Genomic DNA, 18,824 nt, shown 5'->3' on the forward strand with positions numbered 1-18,824 from the left:
AACTCTCAAGTCAAGCCAGGTCCAGACGAAGTTTGTAGTCCCCCTGAGAGAGTAAAGGGCATAGAAACTAGTAGACAGCTTTATTCTGTTCTGCGCTGGAAAAAGTGGAAATAAATGGAAGTGAATTACAGAGAAATAAAATGCTAGCTACAGTGCCATGATTGGAAATGTAGAGGATTGCTGCTCATTAGCAGATTATAATTACGTTTTATGTATGGTGAGGTTTTGCTTCTTTTTTACTGATGCCCCATCTCAGCTTTGCGAAACCTAATGGTTGTTGTGGTCGTGATTTGTGAGCTTCAAGAAACAAGAGGTCGTCTACACTTACCCCAAATTTTCCCATCTCCAATAACTTTAGTCTGGCTATCAATTTGTAGCTTGATGGGCAAGCAGACAATGCTGGCCAATAAGAAGTGGTCAACCCTGAAAAGGGCCACGTGGTCATTTATTATTGATGACCTTTCCTCAGGCGCGATACATTCCTGCGGGGGTTCAACTATTACCACCCCCTCGGAACAGAGTTCCAAAAAGTCTGTGGCACTAAACGTAGGGCTGCTTCCACTTCATTCTTCATGCTGCTTCGTATTGTACAATGCGGTAACATCTACAGCAGTTGTACATGGAATTACAACTTCGACTTGCAGCCCACAGCCACATATGTTGTGAACCTTCAGGGCACGCATGAGGCTTTATCAAGAAGTTCTCAAGCTGGCATCATCAAGAGTTATTCACATCAACAATGCACCAATCCCTAAGCAATTACTTGGGACACATTCCTGGGGGGCACATGCTCCTAGTCTCCTGGCCCAGCTTATTGCTGGCTGTGTCTACTTAAAGTTATCTATTCATCTAATTTTTTTTAGACAAAATGCAAATACATCAGCTCAGATAGTGCTTCCGAAGTTAGGCTAGTCACAGGCCAATCTATTCTGGGGAATCTTTGGAGCTACTTGGTTCTTACCTTCGAAACCCTACGCAAGAATTTAGACTTTGTTGCAGGAAGTCCCAGATATCATCTGCAGAGCGGTGACTGAACTGGGAAAAAAACAGAGAAAAACATTAACAAAGTCAAAATCTAAATCTAAAATCAAAGTCAGAATTTAACTGGGTCAGGAACCAGGAGACAAAGATAGAACGCTACATGTCCCCATAGACCAGTGTTCTCCAACTTTACTCTTCAAGAGCCACTAGTAGATCATGTTTTCGGAATTTCCTTAGGGTTACAAAAGACATAATTCCATTACCTGGGCAATACTAAGGAAATCCTGAAAACATGATCTTGAGTACTCGAGTTGGGGAATACCACCATATACATTAAAGAAAATTATGCCAAACCTGTTGATTTCGCCGGGACTAGCCGTGTCCCCTCATCTCTCCAAACAGATGATGTAGAGAGTAAAAGGAAGTTAGAATTTCAACACCTGCTTATTTTGTTTTTAGGAAAGATAAGCTGCTATTTATGGCTGCAGCTTTTGCTAATTCCTGTTGAAAGCACATGAATACTCATCAAAATGCTGATGTGGATAAGTTAGTCTGGATAGATTGCTGTTTGCAAATGAATGTTTGGCCAATAGCTATCTTACTGTACTTGTGTGGCCAGAGCAAGAGTGTTAAATCAAAAGAGTAGTTGAGTAGAAACAAAGCTGTCCAGAGTTCAACAATATTAATCCAGTGTTAGTGCAAGGGTTGCACAGTAACACAAGCAGGAAAACTAACATTGACCACAGCATGAGCCCCATGATGGGTCAAATGACCGAATAGCTGCTCAGCTAGATTTTCACCTGAAAGAGGAGCAGATTTTTGAACAGCCAAGATCTTTGTGCCTACATCATCCAGCAACTTTGCAGGATTTTCCCTAAGGCTATGTGCACACGTCAGGATTTCTGGCAGAAATTTTCCTGACAAAAACCTGACATTTCTGCCAGAAATCTGAATGCGTTTTTATCACGTTATTTTGCGCGTTTTTGATGCTTTTTTTCTTGCGTTTTTTCCAAATGCATAGAATAGCGGGAAAAACGCGGAAAACCCGCAAAATTAATGAACATGCTGCTTTTTTTTACCGCGCTGCGTTTTTTTCCACAAATCATGTGCACAAAAATTGCAGAATGCATTCTAAATGATAGGATGCATATGTCTGCAGTTTCTACACAATGCAATATATACAAAGGTCAACATTAATGATGGATGAACCCGAATAGTAAAGTTCGGGGTCCATACCGAACACCTACTGTTCTGGCATTGACCCCGAACACGAACTTCTGCAGGAAGTCTGTGTTAGGGCTCATTTCCACTTGTGATAGACAAATCGGTCCGTAATCTGGACCGAAAAAAGGGATGAAAAGTATGCGTTTGTCATGCGTTTGTGATGCGAGTTCAATGCGATTTTGTAATCGCACCATCCGTTTTACATCCGTATGCAATCTGTTTTTTTTCTCTGCAACTATTTTTATACAGTCATTTACAGGACTATTTATAGTGTTCTATGACACAGAATGGTAAGGTATCTGTAAAAAACGGATGGAATACGGATGTTCCATATGCCATGCGTTTTTTTTATCGCACCCATTGACTTGCATTGGCGAGTCTCGTCCGAGACTCGCAGCAAATCGCAGCATGCTGGATTTTTTTCTCAGTCCGATTTCGGCTGAGAAAAAAATCGCAAATGAAAAGACACCTATTGAATAACATTGGTTCGAGTGCAATCCGATTTTTTATCGGATTGCACTCGTCCGTTTTACTCGCAAGTGGAAATGAGCCCTTAGGCCGGGGTCACGCTATCAGTATTTGGTCAGTATTTGGTCAGTATTTTACATCAGTATTTGTAGCCAAAACCAGGAGTGGGTGATGACTACAGAAGTGTTGACGAGTTTCTATTATACTTTTCCTCTGATTGTTCCAATCCTGGTTTTGGCTACAAATACTGATGTAAAATACCAAAAGACCAAATTCTGATAGTGTGACCCCGGCCTTACTGTTTGGGTTTGGTATCCTGAACATTGGGTTTTTACCATGCTGTCAGCGTGACATCAAGCCCAGCAGTCAGTAAAGGAGAGGCAGCTAAAAACGTCTATCCATTACTAACCCCATAGTCATATTGTCAATAAAAAAAACACCCAAAATAAAGTCCATTATTTGGAATACAAATGCACAATGTTTTAAAAATGTATATAAAAATAACAAACACAGTACTACTCCCCTTGCACCCACTCCCTGGTCCCCTGTAAAAAACCAGACCTAACGCCTATTCCATTGAAGCCCTGGTCTCCTGTAAAAAACAAAAATAACAATATCCCTCAGCTGTCTAACCACACCGTAATCCAAGTCTGCGATAATTGACTTTCAACTTGTATGGTGCCAAGATGTGACCGTCGAGGCTAAAAACCACTGGAGAATGAGCTGCTGCGAGCACAGTGTCAGTGTCTAGTGGTGATGTCATCAAGGCCACCTCCGTTGACTGAGGCCGCATTCCCAGCCGAGCACCTGAACTGCGGTGACCTCAGTGAGATCACCACAAGAAATTTATTACCTTCAACTTGCTCAACTGTTCACAATTACAGTAATTTTGTCCAGGGGTGCCCAAACTGTTACATGCCACTTTGTGTATATATTATACATGCACACATATATTATATCTAGTCCAAAAGAGTCAGTACAGGATTGCATGGTAGTCATGCTTTACCATGTGACATTCTATAACTGGCCAATTTGTTTTGTCTCTGATAGTATCTGTGCTGTGAGATCAGATAACCAATTCAATAATGCAATTTCTGCTTTAGAACACTCTATGAAAAACAGTTAGGATTCTATTTTGCATATACTGTAATATAATTGCAAATAATTAACTGCAAGGACACAATATTTCAGCACAATGACAAGTAATGCATAATGTATGAGAGGTAAGAAGTGTATCAGAAGTTTGATTTCACAGTGTTTTCAGAGGGGCGGCCTGTAGGTGGCACTGCTGCTGCCTATTATGACTTTGAATCAGCAATAGTAGCGGAAATGATCAGTTTTTCTAAATACGCCACTTTCTGGCCAGCATTTGATAATATGAAATACTTAGAAAGCTTTAATTGCATCTTTATAGTGAGCTTTCCTTTGGTTTTTTTGTTTTATTTAGATCAGTGCATAAATATAACATTATAATGTATCTGTGCTGATCATAATGTGCTGGTCGCTATCTAGTACTCCTCCGCCTGTACTAAAGAGGTTAATCTTCACCCTATGCAGCTGGTTCTGCTTTTATAATTCATTTTTCAGTATTTTATATTTTAAACAAATAAATTAAAACTTTTGCAGGGAGCGAGGACTCACCACAGATAGAAATGCCCTTTCCAGACACTCAACTCCCTTTGGGATCCTCTAATTACTCAGCTTGTTCCTAAACGCCCCCATGTAGTATATACAGATCCTGGCAGTGCTCCATGTAGGTCAGGCCGAACATGAGAAGGGCAGATGTGTTTGAAAACATGCAAAGAAATAACCTCCGCAGTCCGCACTATTCACATATATTCTTAGAAACAATGTGAAAAATACTCGAGAAACTAGCAATCAAATTCTGGTATCTGTTTTTTTATTCAGTAGAGTTTTAAAGGAAATGTATCATCATTACAGGACCTCTTGGTAAACTAAACTTCTATGTTGAATATATTTTTCCAAATATATATACCAGTTGGCCCGTGATAAATTTTCGCCTATTGGTTGTCAGGGGCACAGGCAATTTCAGGAAAATCAATCTGATCAAATGTACATGTATTTAATGAGATGATGAACACAGAGAGGAATGTGTGTCACTGACATATATATATATATATATATACACACGGTGGCTTGACAAAGGATAACACATCCGAAACGTTGCCACGCCGTTCAGGCATTAAAGTCCACTTTTTTCAATTATTTTGTGCTGCTTTTCCTTTTTTTTGAGTTTATATATATACTATCTATTGAACCCGTTATATGCCCGGGTGGCAAGCATTCATATTGGTATATGGTCTCCATCCTGGTATGTGTTGCTTCCATCCTGCGCCCTAATCTTGTCATGTGCTGCTACCATCTTGCGCCCCCATCCTGTCATGTGCAGCCCCCATCCTGTTTTGTGTGCCTCCATCTTGTGATGTGCTACTGTCTTCCTGAGCACTCATCCTATCACGTGCTCCCATCCTGTACCCCAATCCTGTCATGTGGTGCTCCCATACTCCACTCCAATCCTGTCATGTGCTGCTACCATCATGCGCCCCCATCCTGTCATGTGCTACTCTCTTCCTGAGCCCTCATTCTGTCATGTGCTCCCATCCTGCGCCCCCATGCTGTCATGTGCTGCTCCCATCCTGCGCCTCGCCCTATCCTTTCATGTGCTGCTCTCATCCTGCGCCCCCATCCTGTCACGTGCTGCTCCCATCCTGCGCCCTTATCCTGCCATGTGCTGCTCCTATCTTGTGCCGCCATCCTGTCATGTGCTGCTTCCATCCTGCTCCCCCATTCTGACATGTGCTGCACCCATCCTCTGCGTCCATTCTGTCATTTGCTGCTCCCATCCTGCGCCCCCATCCTGTCATGTGCTGCTTCCATCCTGCGCCCCCATCCTGTCATGTGCTGCTCCCATCCTGCGCCCCCATTATGTCATGTGCTGCTTCCATCTTGCACCCCCGTTCTGTCATGTGCTACTCCCATCCTGCGCCCCCGTTCTGTCATGTGCTGCTTCCATCCTGCGCCCCCGTTCTGTCATGTGCTGCTTCCATCCTGCACCCCCGTTCTGTCATGTGCTACTCCCATCCTGCGCCCCCGTTCTGTCATGTGCTGCCCTATTCTGTCATGTGCTGCTCCCATCCTGCGCCACAGTTCTGTAATGTGCTGCTCCCATCCTGCGCCACCGTTCTGTAATTTGCTGCTCCCATCCATTTGCCCCATACGCTGCTCTATAAAGGTTGATGGCCCCCATAAGATGCTCCATAGTATATGCCTCATATGCTGCTCCATTATGGTTGATGGCCCCCATAAGATGCTCCTTAGCATATGCCTCATATGCTGCTGCATTATGGTTGATGGCCACCATAAGATGCTCCATAGTATATGCCTCATATGCTGCTGCATTATGGTTGATGGCCACCATAAGATGCTCCATAGTATATGCCTCATATGCTGCTGCATTATGGTTGATGGCCACCATAAGATGCTCCATAGTATATGCCTCATATGCTGCACCATTAGGGTTGATGGCCACCATAAAATGCTCCATAGTACATGCCTCATATGCTGCTGCATTATGGTTGATGGCCACCATAAGATGCTCCACAGTATATGCATCATATGCTGCACCATTATGGTTGAATGCCACCATAAGATGCTCCATAGTATATGCCTCATATGCTGCTGCATTATGGTTGATGGCCACCATAAGATGCTCCATAGTATATGCCTCATATGCTGCACCATTATGGTTGATGGCCACCATAAGATGCTCCATTGTATATGCCTCATATGTTGCTGCATTATGGTTGATGGCCCCCATAAGATGCTTCATAGTATATGCCCCGTATGCTGCTCCATAAATGTTGATGGCCCCTATAAGATGCTTCATAGTGTTATATGCCCCGTATGCTGCTGCGATATATAAAAAAAAATAACATACTCACCTATCGTCGCTGGGCGCCTAGTGCTGGGGGGCCTGAGCAGGCGGGGACACATGTTGTGAATTCTGTTGTCAGGCTCCCTCCTGTGGTCATGAATGGTACTTTGGCTGGTTCTGTCCATGGACTTCCTCTGGTGGGTGTTTCTGAGTTTCCTTCCACAGGTGACGAGGTTAATTCGTTAGCAGGCTGCTCTATTTAACTCCACTTAGATCTTTGCTCCATGCCACCTGTCAATGTTCCAGTATTGGTCTAGTTCACTCCTGGATAGTTCTTGTGACCTGTCTCCCAGCAGAAGCTAAGTTCCAACTTGTATTTCTTTGGTTTGCTATTTTTCTGTCCAGCTTGCTATTTTTATTGTTGTCTTGCTTGCTGGAAGCTCTGGGACGCAGAGGGAGCGCCTCCGCACCGTGAGTCGGTGCGGAGGGTCTTTTTGCGCCCTCTGCGTGGTCTTTTTGTAGGTTTTTGTGCTGACCGCAAAGTAACCTTTCCTATCCTCGGTCTGTTCAGTAAGTCGGGCCTCACTTTGCTAAATCTATTTAATCTCTGTGTTTGTATTTTCATCTTTACTCACAGTCATTATATGTGGGGGGCTGCCTTTTCCTTTGGGGAATTTCTCTGAGGTAAGGTAGGCTTTATTTTTCTTACTTCAGGGCTAGCTAGTTCCTTAGGCTGTGCCGAGTTGCATAGGGAGCGTTAGGCGCAATCCACGGCTATTTCTAGTGTGTTTGATAGGATTAGGGATTGCGGTCAGCAGAGTTCCCACGTCCCAGAGCTCGTCCTTTATTATCAGTAACTATCTGGTCATTCCGTGTGCTCTTAACCACCAGGTCCATTATTGTCCTGACCACCAGGTCATAACAGTACAGATGGCCCAAAGTACTAATGCATCTCAATAGAGGGATAAGAGAAGTTCTGAGACCATTGTTTTTTCTTTGCACTGTGTTTTGTCTCTCTTTTCCCCTTTACCTCTGGGTGGTTCAGGACACAGGTGTAAACATGGACATTCAAGGTCTGTCCTCTTGGATGGATAATCTCACTACAAGGGTACAAAACATTCAAGATTTAGTGGTTCAGAATCCGATGTCAGAGCCTAGGATTCCAATTCCTGATTTGTTTTTTGGTGATAGATCTACAGGTCCTTCTCAAAAAATTAGCATATAGTGTTAAATTTCATTATTTACCATAATGTAATGATTACAATTAAACTTTCATATATTATAGATTCATTATCCACCAACTGAAATTTGTCAGGTCTTTTATTGTTTTAATACTGATGATTTTGGCATACAACTCCTGATAACCCAAAAAACCTGTCTCAATAAATTAGCATATTTCACCCATCCAATCAAATAAAAGTGTTTTTTAATAACAAACAAAAAAAACAACAAATAATAATGTTCAGTTATGCACTCAATACTTGGTCGGGAATCCTTTGGCAGAAATGACTGCTTCAATGCGGCGTGGCATGGAGGCAATCAGCCTGTGACACTGCTGAGATGTTATGGAGGCCCAGGATGCTTCAATAGCGGCCTTAAGCTCATCCAGAGTGTTGGGTCTTGCGTCTCTCAACTTTCTCTTCACAATATCCCACAGATTCTCTATGGGGTTCAGGTCAGGAGAGTTGGCAGGCCAATTGAGCACAGTAATACCATGGTCAGTAAACCATTTACCAGTGGTTTTGGCACTGTGAGCAGGTGCCAGGTCGTGCTGAAAAATGAAATCTTCATCTCCATAAAGCATTTCAGCCGATGGAAGCATGAAGTGCTCCAAAATCTCCTGATAGCTAGCTGCATTGACCCTGCCCTTGATGAAACACAGTGGACCAACACCAGCAGCGGACATGGCACCCCACACCATCACTGACTGTGGGTACTTGACACTGGACTTCATGCATTTTGGCATTTCCTTCTCCCCAGTCTTCCTCCTGACTCTGGCACCTTGATTTCCGAATGACATGCAAAATTTGCTTTCATCAGAAAAAAGTACTTGGGACCACTTAGCAACAGTCCAGTGCTGCTTCTCTGTAGCCCAGGTCAGGCGCCTCTGCCGCTGTTTATGGTTCAAAAGTGGCTTTACCTGGGGAATGCGGCACCTGTAGCCCATTTCCTGCACACGCCTGTGCACGGTGGCTCTGGATGTTTCCACACCAGACTCAGTCCACTGCTTCCTCAGGTTCCCCAAGGTCTGGAATCGGTCCTTCTCCACAATCTTCCTCAGGGTCCGGTCTCCTCTTCTCGTTGTACAGCGTTTTCTGCCACATTGTTTCCTTCCAACAGACTTACCATTGAGGTGCCTTGATACAGCACTTTGGGAACAGCCTATTTGTTGAGAAATTTCTTTCTGGATCTTACCCTCTTGCTTGAGGGTGTCAATGATGGCCTTCTTGACATCTGTCAGGTCGCTAGTCTTACCCATGATGGGGGTTTTGAGTAATGAACCAGGCAGGGAGTTTATAAAAGCCTCAGGTATCTTTTGCATGTGTTTAGAGTTAATTAGTTGATTCAGAAGATTAGGGTAATAGGTCGTTTAGAGAACCTTTTCTTGATATGCTAATTTATTGAGACAGGTTTTTTGGGTTATCAGGAGTTGTATGCCAAAATCATCAGTATTAAAATAATAAAAGACCTGACAAATTTCAGTTGGTGGATAATGAATCTATAATATATGAAAGTTTAATTGTAATCATTACATTATGGTAAATAATGAAATTTAACACTATATGCTAATTTTTTGAGAAGGACCTGTAAGTTCTTGAATTTCAAAAATAATTGTCAATTGCTTCTTGCCTTGAAACCTCGCTCCTCAGGTGACCCTGTTCAACAAGTAAAGATCATTATTTCCTTGTTACGTGGTGACTAGGGTTGAGCGAAACGGGTCGTTCATTTTCAAAAGTCGCCGACTTTTGGCAAAGTCGGGTTTCATGAAACCCGATCCGACCCCTGTGCGGGGTCGGTCATGCGGTACGCGACGTTCGCGCCTAAGTCGCGTTTCAATGACGCGAAAAGCGCCATTTCTCAGCCAATGAAGGTAAACGCAGAGTGTGGGCAGCGTGATGACATAGGTCCTGGTCCCCACCATCTTAGAGAAGGGCATTGCAGTGATTGGCTTGCTGTCTGCGGCGTCACAGGGGCTATAAAGGGGAGTTCCCGCCGACCGCCATGTTACTGCTGCTGATCTGAGCTTAGGGAGAGGTTGCTGCCGCTTCGTCAGAAGCAGGGATAGCGTTAGGCAGGGTCCATTAACCACCAAACCGCTTGTGCTATAGCGATTTCCACTGCCCAACACCACCTTCGGTGTGCAGGGACAGTGGAAGCTACATTTTTTTTTTTTCCCTCAGCGCTGTAGCTCATTGGGCTGCCCTAGAAGGCTCCCTGATAGCTGCATTGCTGTGTGTACGCCGCTGTGCAAACCAACTGCTTTTTTCAAAGCACAAATCCTCTTGTTCCTTCCTTTCTGCACAGCTATCTTTTTTGTTTGTACACACTTTTTATTTAATTTGTGCATCAGTCCACTCCTTATTGCTGCCTGCCATACCTGGCTGAGATTACTGCAGGGAGATAGTAATTGAAGGACACTCCCTGTTTTTTTTTTTTTTTTTTTTTTTGTGGGAGATTAAGATTGACATTTCTGCTAGAGTGCCATCCCTGTCTGTGTCATCTCTCACTCAGTGGGCCATAGAAAGCCTATTTATTTTTTGCTTGATTTGGGTTATAAAATCTACCTGAAAAAATCACTACATCAATCAGTGGGAGAAAAATATTGGCCTCAGGGCTTGTGTGCCACTCTTGACTCCTGTGTGCATCATCACTCACTCAGTGGGCCATAGAAAGCCTATTTATTTTTTTGTTTTATTTTGGTTCTAAAATCTACCTGAAAAAATCACTACATCAATCAGTGGGTGAAAAATATTGGCCTCAGGGCTTGTGTGCCACTCCTGACTCCTGTGTGCATCATCACTCACTCAGTGGGCCATAGAAAGCCCTTTTTTTTTTTTTTTTTGCTTTATTTGGGTTCTAAATTCTACCTGAAAAAATCAATAAATCAATCAGTGGGAGATTAATATTGGCCTTTGGGCTTGTGTGCCAGTCCTAAGCGTGTCATCTCTCTCTCTCAGATAGTGGGCCATAGAAAGCCTATTTTTTTTTTTTTTTTTTTTATTGGGTTTATAAATTTTCCCTGGAAAAAAAAAAAAGTGGGAGATTAATATTGGCCTCTGGGCTTGTGTGCCAGTCCTGAGCGTGCCATCTCTCTCACAAATAGTGGGCCATAGAAAGCCTATTTATTTATTTTTTTTTGGTTTTATAAATTCTCCCTTAAAAAAAAAAGGGAGATTAATATTGGCCTCTGGGCTTGTGTGCCACTCCTGACTCCTGTGTGCGTCATCTCTCACTCAGTGGGCCATAGAAAGCCTTTTTTTGTTTTATTTGTTTACTAAATTCTCCCTGAAAAAATCATTTTATTCTATTTTTTTTTTTTTCCTAAAGTCTCCCTGAAAAAAAAAAAAAAAAACAAATCAGTGGGAGATTAATATTGCCCTTTCTGCTTGTGTGCCAGTCTTGACTCCTGGGTGTGCCATCTCTCTCTCTCTCTCCAATTGTGGGCCATAGAAAGCCTATTATTTTTTTAGCTTGATTTGGGTTCCAAAATCTACCTGAAAAAATCACTACATCAATCAGTGGAAGATAAATATTGGCCTCTGGGCTTGTGTGCCACTCCGGACTCCTGTGTGCGTCATCGCTCACTCAGTGGGCCATAGAAAGCCTTTTTTTGTTTTATTTGTTTTCTAAATTCTCCCTGAAAAAATCATTTTATTTTATTTGGTTTCTAAATTCTTCCTGAAAAAATCATTTTATTCTATTATTTTTTTTTCCTAAAGTCTCCCTTAAAAAAAAAAAAAAATCAAATCAGTGGGAGATTAATATTTACATTTGTGCTTCAGTGACAGTCCTGCGTGTGTGGCATCTCTCTCATTTGTTGCCACCAACAACAGAGTGTGTAACATTGTGCCTGATTTTCGTTGTGGTCTCACTCACCTGTAAAGGGGTAGCTAAATCATACTGAAGTTATAGCTCACCGTGTAATTTGTGTGACAGCAACAAATACCGTTAGTTTGTTTACATTTTTAAAACAATGAGGAAGTATGGTGGAAGAGGTCGTGGCCAGGGGCGTTCATTGTCAGCTGGTAATGAGGGTAGTGGTAGTGGTGGAGCATCAGCTGGTCGTGGGAAAAAAAATATTGCACCTAAGTCTGGAGCTGTGGAGCCAGGTTCGTCGTCTGGCTACACAAGGCCTCGAAAGCTCCCTTTTCTGGGAGTAGGAAAACCGCTTTTAAAGCCGGAGCAGCAAGAGCAAGTTTTGGCTTATCTTGCTGACTCAGCCTCTAGCTCTTTTGCCTCCTCTCGTGAAACTGGTAAATGTCAAAGCAGCGCGTCGTTAGTGGATGTTCACGGTCAGGGACAAGTCGCTTCCTTGTCCTCTTCAGCAAAAACAACAACAGAGAAGAATGCAGCAGGCGACACAACGGGTTACTCCATGGAGCTCTTTACACATACCGTCCCTGGCTTAGAAAGTGAAGCAGTTAACAGTCCATGCCCATTACAAGTTGAATCTGACATGGAGTGCACTGATGCACAGCCACAGCCAGACTACTATGCTGGTCCTTTGACTCAGACCACAACATTGCCCTCGCAGGGTGCTGATCAAGAATCAGACCCTGATGAGACTATGTTGCCCCATCACGAACGCTATACCACCGACCGACACGGTGACACAGACGAAGTTGCACACGAGCTACAAGAAGAGGTAATAGATGACCCAGTTCTTGACCCCGATTGGCAGCCATTGGGGGAACAGGGTGCAGGCGGCAGCAGTTCTGAAGCGGAGGAGGAGGGGCCGCAGCAGGCATCAACATCGCAACAGGTTCCATCTGCCGGGCCCGTATCTTGCCCAAAACGCGTGGCAAAGCCAAAACCTGTTGGAGGACAGCGTGGCCATCCGGTTAAAGCTCAGTCTGCAATGCCTGAAAAGGTATCCGATGCTAGAAAGAGTGCAGTCTGGCATTTTTTTAAACAACATCCAATTGATCAGCGCAAAGTCATCTGTCAAAAATGTTCAACTACCTTAAGCAGAGGACAGAATCTGAAAAGTCTCAATGCAAGTTGCATGCATAGACATTTAACCACCATGCATTTGCAAGCCTGGACTAACTACCAAACGTCCCTTAAGGTTGTAGCACCCTCGGCCAATGAAGCTAGTCAGCAACGCAACATCCCTTCCGGCAGTGTAGGGCCACCATTTTCCGCACCACCTGCAGTATCTGTGCAGGTTTCTTTGCCAGGCCAAAGCAGTCAGGGTCAGGGAATCACCAGTTTCGTAGTAGGAAACACTGCATCTAGGGCACCGGTGGCAACAATACCATCTCCCACCGTCTCTCAGTCTGCCATGTCCACCGGCACCCCCGCTAGTTCCACGATCTCCAGCTCTCCAGTCCAGCTCACCCAACATGAGACTATGGTTAGAAAAAGGAAGTACTTAGCCTCGCATCCGCGTACACAGGGTTTGAACGCACACATAGCTAGACTAATCTCGTTAGAGATGATGCCCTACCGGTTAGTTGAAAGCGAAGCTTTCAAAGCCCTGATGGACTACGCTGTACCACGCTACGAGCTACCCAGTCGACACTTTTTTTCCAGAAAAGCCATCCCAGCCCTCCACCAGCATGTTAAAGAGCGCATCGTCCATGCACTCAGGCAATCTGTGAGCACAAAGGTGCACCTGACAACAGATGCATGGACCAGTAGGCATGGCCAGGGACGTTACGTGTCCATCACGGCACACTGGGTAAATGTGGTGGATGCAGGGTCCACAGGGGACAGCAAGTTTGGGACAGTTCTGCCTAGCCCACGGTCTAGGAAACAATTGGCTGTAGCCGTTCGCACCCCCTCCTCCTCCTCTTCGTCCTCCTGCAGAAGCGAGAGCTCGTCCACAGACCGCAGTCGCACAACCACTCCATCCGCAGCTGCCACTGTTGCACACCAGGTCTCCCATTATGGGGCAGCTACTGGCAAACGTCAGCAGGCTGTATTGGCTATAAAGTGTTTGGGCGACAACAGACACACTGCGGAAGTTCTGTCCGAGTTCTTGCAGAAAGAAACGCAGTCGTGGCTGGGCACTGTAGATCTTGAGGCAGGCAAGGTAGTGAGTGATAACGGAAGGAATTTCATGGCTGCCATCTCCCTTTCCCAACTGAAACACATTCCTTGCCTGGCTCACACCTTAAACCTGGTGGTGCAGTGCTTCCTGAAAAGTTATCCGGGGTTATCTGACCTGCTCCTCAAAGTGCGTGGACTTTGCTAACATATTCGCCGTTCGCCCGTACACTCCAGCCGTATGCAGACCTATCAGCGTTCTTTCAACCTTCCCCAGCATCGCCTAATCATAGACGTTGCAACAAGGTGGAACTCAACACTGCACATGCTTCAGAGACTGTGTGAACAGAGGCGGGCTGTTATGTTTTTGTGGGAGGATACACATACACGGGCAGGCAGTAGGATGGCAGACATGGAGTTGTCAGGTGTGCAGTGGTCGAAGATTCAAGACATGTGTCAAGTCCTTCAGTGTTTTGAGGAATGCACACGGCTGGTTAGTGCAGACAACGCCATAATAAGCATGAGCATCCCCCTAATGCGTCTGCTGATGCAAAGTTTGACGCACATAAAGGATCAGGCGTCTGCAGCTGAGGAAGAGGAAAGCCTTGATGACAGTCAGCCATTGTCTGGCCAGGGCAGTGTACAGGACGAGGTAGCGGGCGAAGAGGAGGAGGAGGACGAGGAGGATGATGGGGATGATTATATTTTTAATGAGGAAGCTTTTCCGGGGCCACTGGAAATTGGTGGCGCGGCAAGGCCGGGTTCTGGTTTTTTGAGGGACACAAGTGACGTGGATTTGCCTGAAACTGCCCCTCAACCAAGCACAACCGCAGAATTGAGAACTGGAACTTTGGCCCACATGGCGGATTATGCCTTACGTATCCTCAAAAGGGACACACGCATAACTAAAATGATGAATGATGACGATTACTGGTTGGCCTGCCTCCTTGATCCTCGCTATAAAGGCAAATTGCAAAATATAATGCCACATGAGAACTTGGAACTAATATTAGCAACCAAACAATCAACTCTTGTTGACCGTTTGCTTCTGGCATTCCCTGCACACAGCGCCCGTGATCGTTCTCACACGAGCTACAGGGGCCAGCAGACCAGAGGAGTTAGAGGGGCAGAAATCAGAAGTGGCGTTGGCCAGAGGGGTTTTCTGACCAGGTTGTGGAGTGATTTTGCTATGACCGCAGACAGGACAGGTACTGCAGCATCAATTCAAAGTGACAGGAGACAACATTTGTCCAGTATGGTTACAAACTATTTTTCATCCCTTATCGATGTTCTCCCTCAACCGTCATTCCCATTTGATTACTGGGCATCAAAATTAGACATCTGGCCAGAATTGGCAGAATATGCATTGCAGGAGCTTGCTTGCCCGGCAGCTAGTGTCCTATCAGAAAGAGTATTCAGTGCTGCAGGTTCAATACTAACAGAATAAAGGACTCGTCTGGCTACCCAAAATGTAGATGATCTAACCTTCATTAAAATGAACCACAACTGGATTTCGAAATCTTTTGCCCCACCTTGCCCGGCTGACACCTAGCTTTCCTATGAAAAGGTCTTGCCTGTGGACTATTCTGAATGCCTTTTCCAATCTCGTAATTTTCTGCACCTGATTGTCCAGCATACGACATGTTTACACCTCACTAAATGGCCAAACTCCCCACACGGGGCCGTGGTATCGACACTTGGCGACAGCACCCGTGAGAGTGCAGTTTGTCTGAAGAGGTGGGTGAGCCCGCTTTTGGTCGACGGCACTGCCACTGGGTCCCTCCTAGTACAATAAAGTGTCTCTGGCGGTGGTGGTGCGCACCCAACGTCAGACACACCGTTGTAATATGAGGGGCCCTGGGCCTGTACCGCCGGCCACAAGACAGTTTCCCCCCACCCCAGCTCAAACAGTGCTCTACCACTTGCAAAATTATCTCACAGCTCCACCAATGTTTAGTCTATGCGCTGACATCCTTCAATGCCTGCCACTGACAATACCATTGTATTGACATTTTTGTTATGTTAGGCCTTCGATGCCTGTCTGTGGTCACTCCGTCCACTAGGCCTCCACTGACCACACCACTGCTGCCCGTGTACCCCTGTAACCAATTTAAAATTGCCTACAGCCATGTGTTATTATTTTAGGCCTTCGATGCCTGTCTGCGGTGACTCCTTCCACTAGGCCTCCACTGACCACACCACTGCTGCCCGTGTACCCCTGTAACCAATTTAAAATTGCCTACAGCCATGTGTTATTATTTTAGGCCTTCGATGCCTGTCTGCGGTGACTCCTTCCACTAGGCCTCCACTGACCACACCACTGCTGCCCGTGTACCCCTGGAACCAATTTAAAATTGCCTACAGCCATGTGTTATTATTTTAGGCCTTCGATGCCTGTCTGCGGTCACTCCTTCCACTAGGCCTCCACTGACCACACCACTGCTGCCCGTGTACCCCTGGAACCAATTTAAAATTGCCTACAGCCATGTGTTATTATTTTAGGCCTTCGATGCCTGTCTGCGGTCACTCCTTCCACTAGGCCTCCACTGACCACACCACTGCTGCCCGTGTACCCCTGGAACCAATTTAAAATTGCCTACAGCCATGTGTTATTATTTTAGGCCTTCGATGCCTGTCTGCGGTCACTCCTTCCACTAGGCCTCCACTGACCACACCACTGCTGCCCGTGTACCCCTGGAACCAATTTAAAATTGCCTACAGCCATGTGTTATTATTTTAGGCCTTCGATGCCTGTCTGCGGTCACTCCTTCCACTAGGCCTCCACTGACCACACCACTGCTGCCCGTGTACCCCTGGAACCAATTTAAAATTGCCTACAGCCATGTGTTATTATTTTAGGCCTTCGATGCCTGTCTGCGGTCACTCCTTCCACTAGGCCTCCACTGACCACACCACTGCTGCCCGTGTACCCCTGGAAACAATTTAAAATTGCCTACAGCCATGTGTTATTATTTTAGGCCTTCGATGCCTGTCTGCGGTCACTCCTTCCACTAGGCCTCCACTGACCACACCACAGTGTTATATGCCCCGTATGCTGCTGCGATATATAAAAAAAAATAACATACTCACCTATCGTCGCTGGGCGCCTAGTGCTGGGGGGCCTGAGCAGGCGGGGACACATGTTGTGAATTCTGTTGTCAGGCTCCCTCCTGTGGTCATGAATGGTACTTCGGCTGGTTCTGTCCATGGACTTCCTCTGGTGGGTGTTTCTGAGTTTCCTTCCACAGGTGACGAGGTTAATTCGTTAGCAGGCTGCTCTATTTAACTCCACTTAGATCTTTGCTCCATGCCACCTGTCAATGTTCCAGTATTGGTCTAGTTCACTCCTGGATAGTTCTTGTGACCTGTCTTCCCAGCAGAAGCTAAGTTCCAACTTGTATTTCTTTGGTTTGCTATTTTTCTGTCCAGCTTGCTATTTTTATTGTTGTCTTGCTTGCTGGAAGCTCTGGGACGCAGAGGGAGCGCCTCCGCACCGTGAGTCGGTGCGGAGGGTCTTTTTGCGCCCTCTGCGTGGTCTTTTTGTAGGTTTTTGTGCTGACCGCAAAGTAACCTTTCCTATCCTCGGTCTGTTCAGTAAGTCGGGCCTCACTTTGCTAAATCTATTTAATCTCTGTGTTTGTATTTTCATCTTTACTCACAGTCATTATATGTGGGGGGCTGCCTTTTCCTTTGGGGAATTTCTCTGAGGTAAGGTAGGCTTTATTTTTCTTACTTCAGGGCTAGCTAGTTCCTTAGGCTGTGCCGAGTTGCATAGGGAGCGTTAGGCGCAATCCACGGCTATTTCTAGTGTGTTTGATAGGATTAGGGATTGCGGTCAGCAGAGTTCCCACGTCCCAGAGCTCGTCCTTTATTATCAGTAACTATCTGGTCATTCCGTGTGCTCTTAACCACAGGTCCATTATTGTCCTGACCACCAGGTCATAACAGTACAGGTGGCCCAAAGTACTAATGCATCTCAATAGAGGGATAAGAGAAGTTCTGAGACCATTGTTTTTTCTTTGCACTGTGTTTTGTCTCTCTTTTCCCCTTTACCTCTGGGTGGTTCAGGACACAGGTGTAAACATGGACATTCAAGGTCTGTCCTCTTGGATGGATAATCTCACTACAAGGGTACAAAACATTCAAGATTTAGTGGTTCAGAATCCGATGTCAGAGCCTAGGATTCCAATTCCTGATTTGTTTTTTGGTGATAGATCTACAGGTCCTTCTCAAAAAATTAGCATATAGTGTTAAATTTCATTATTTACCATAATGTAATGATTACAATTAAACTTTCATATATTATAGATTCATTATCCACCAACTGAAATTTGTCAGGTCTTTTATTGTTTTAATACTGATGATTTTGGCATACAACTCCTGATAACCCAAAAAACCTGTCTCAATAAATTAGCATATTTCACCCATCCAATCAAATAAAAGTGTTTTTTAATAACAAACAAAAAAACAACAAATAATAATGTTCAGTTATGCACTCAATACTTGGTCGGGAATCCTTTGGCAGAAATGACTGCTTCAATGCGGCGTGGCATGGAGGCAATCAGCCTGTGACACTGCTGAGATGTTATGGAGGCCCAGGATGCTTCAATAGCGGCCTTAAGCTCATCCAGAGTGTTGGGTCTTGCGTCTCTCAACTTTCTCTTCACAATATCCCACAGATTCTCTATGGGGTTCAGGTCAGGAGAGTTGGCAGGCCAATTGAGCACAGTAATACCATGGTCAGTAAACCATTTACCAGTGGTTTTGGCACTGTGAGCAGGTGCCAGGTCGTGCTGAAAAATGAAATCTTCATCTCCATAAAGCATTTCAGCCGATGGAAGCATGAAGTGCTCCAAAATCTCCTGATAGCTAGCTGCATTGACCCTGCCCTTGATGAAACACAGTGGACCAACACCAGCAGCGGACATGGCACCCCACACCATCACTGACTGTGGGTACTTGACACTGGACTTCATGCATTTTGGCATTTCCTTCTCCCCAGTCTTCCTCCTGACTCTGGCACCTTGATTTCCGAATGACATGC

The sequence above is a fragment of the Ranitomeya imitator genome, chromosome 5, assembly GCF_032444005.1.
Source record: "Ranitomeya imitator isolate aRanImi1 chromosome 5, aRanImi1.pri, whole genome shotgun sequence".
NCBI lineage: Eukaryota > Metazoa > Chordata > Amphibia > Anura > Dendrobatidae > Ranitomeya > Ranitomeya imitator.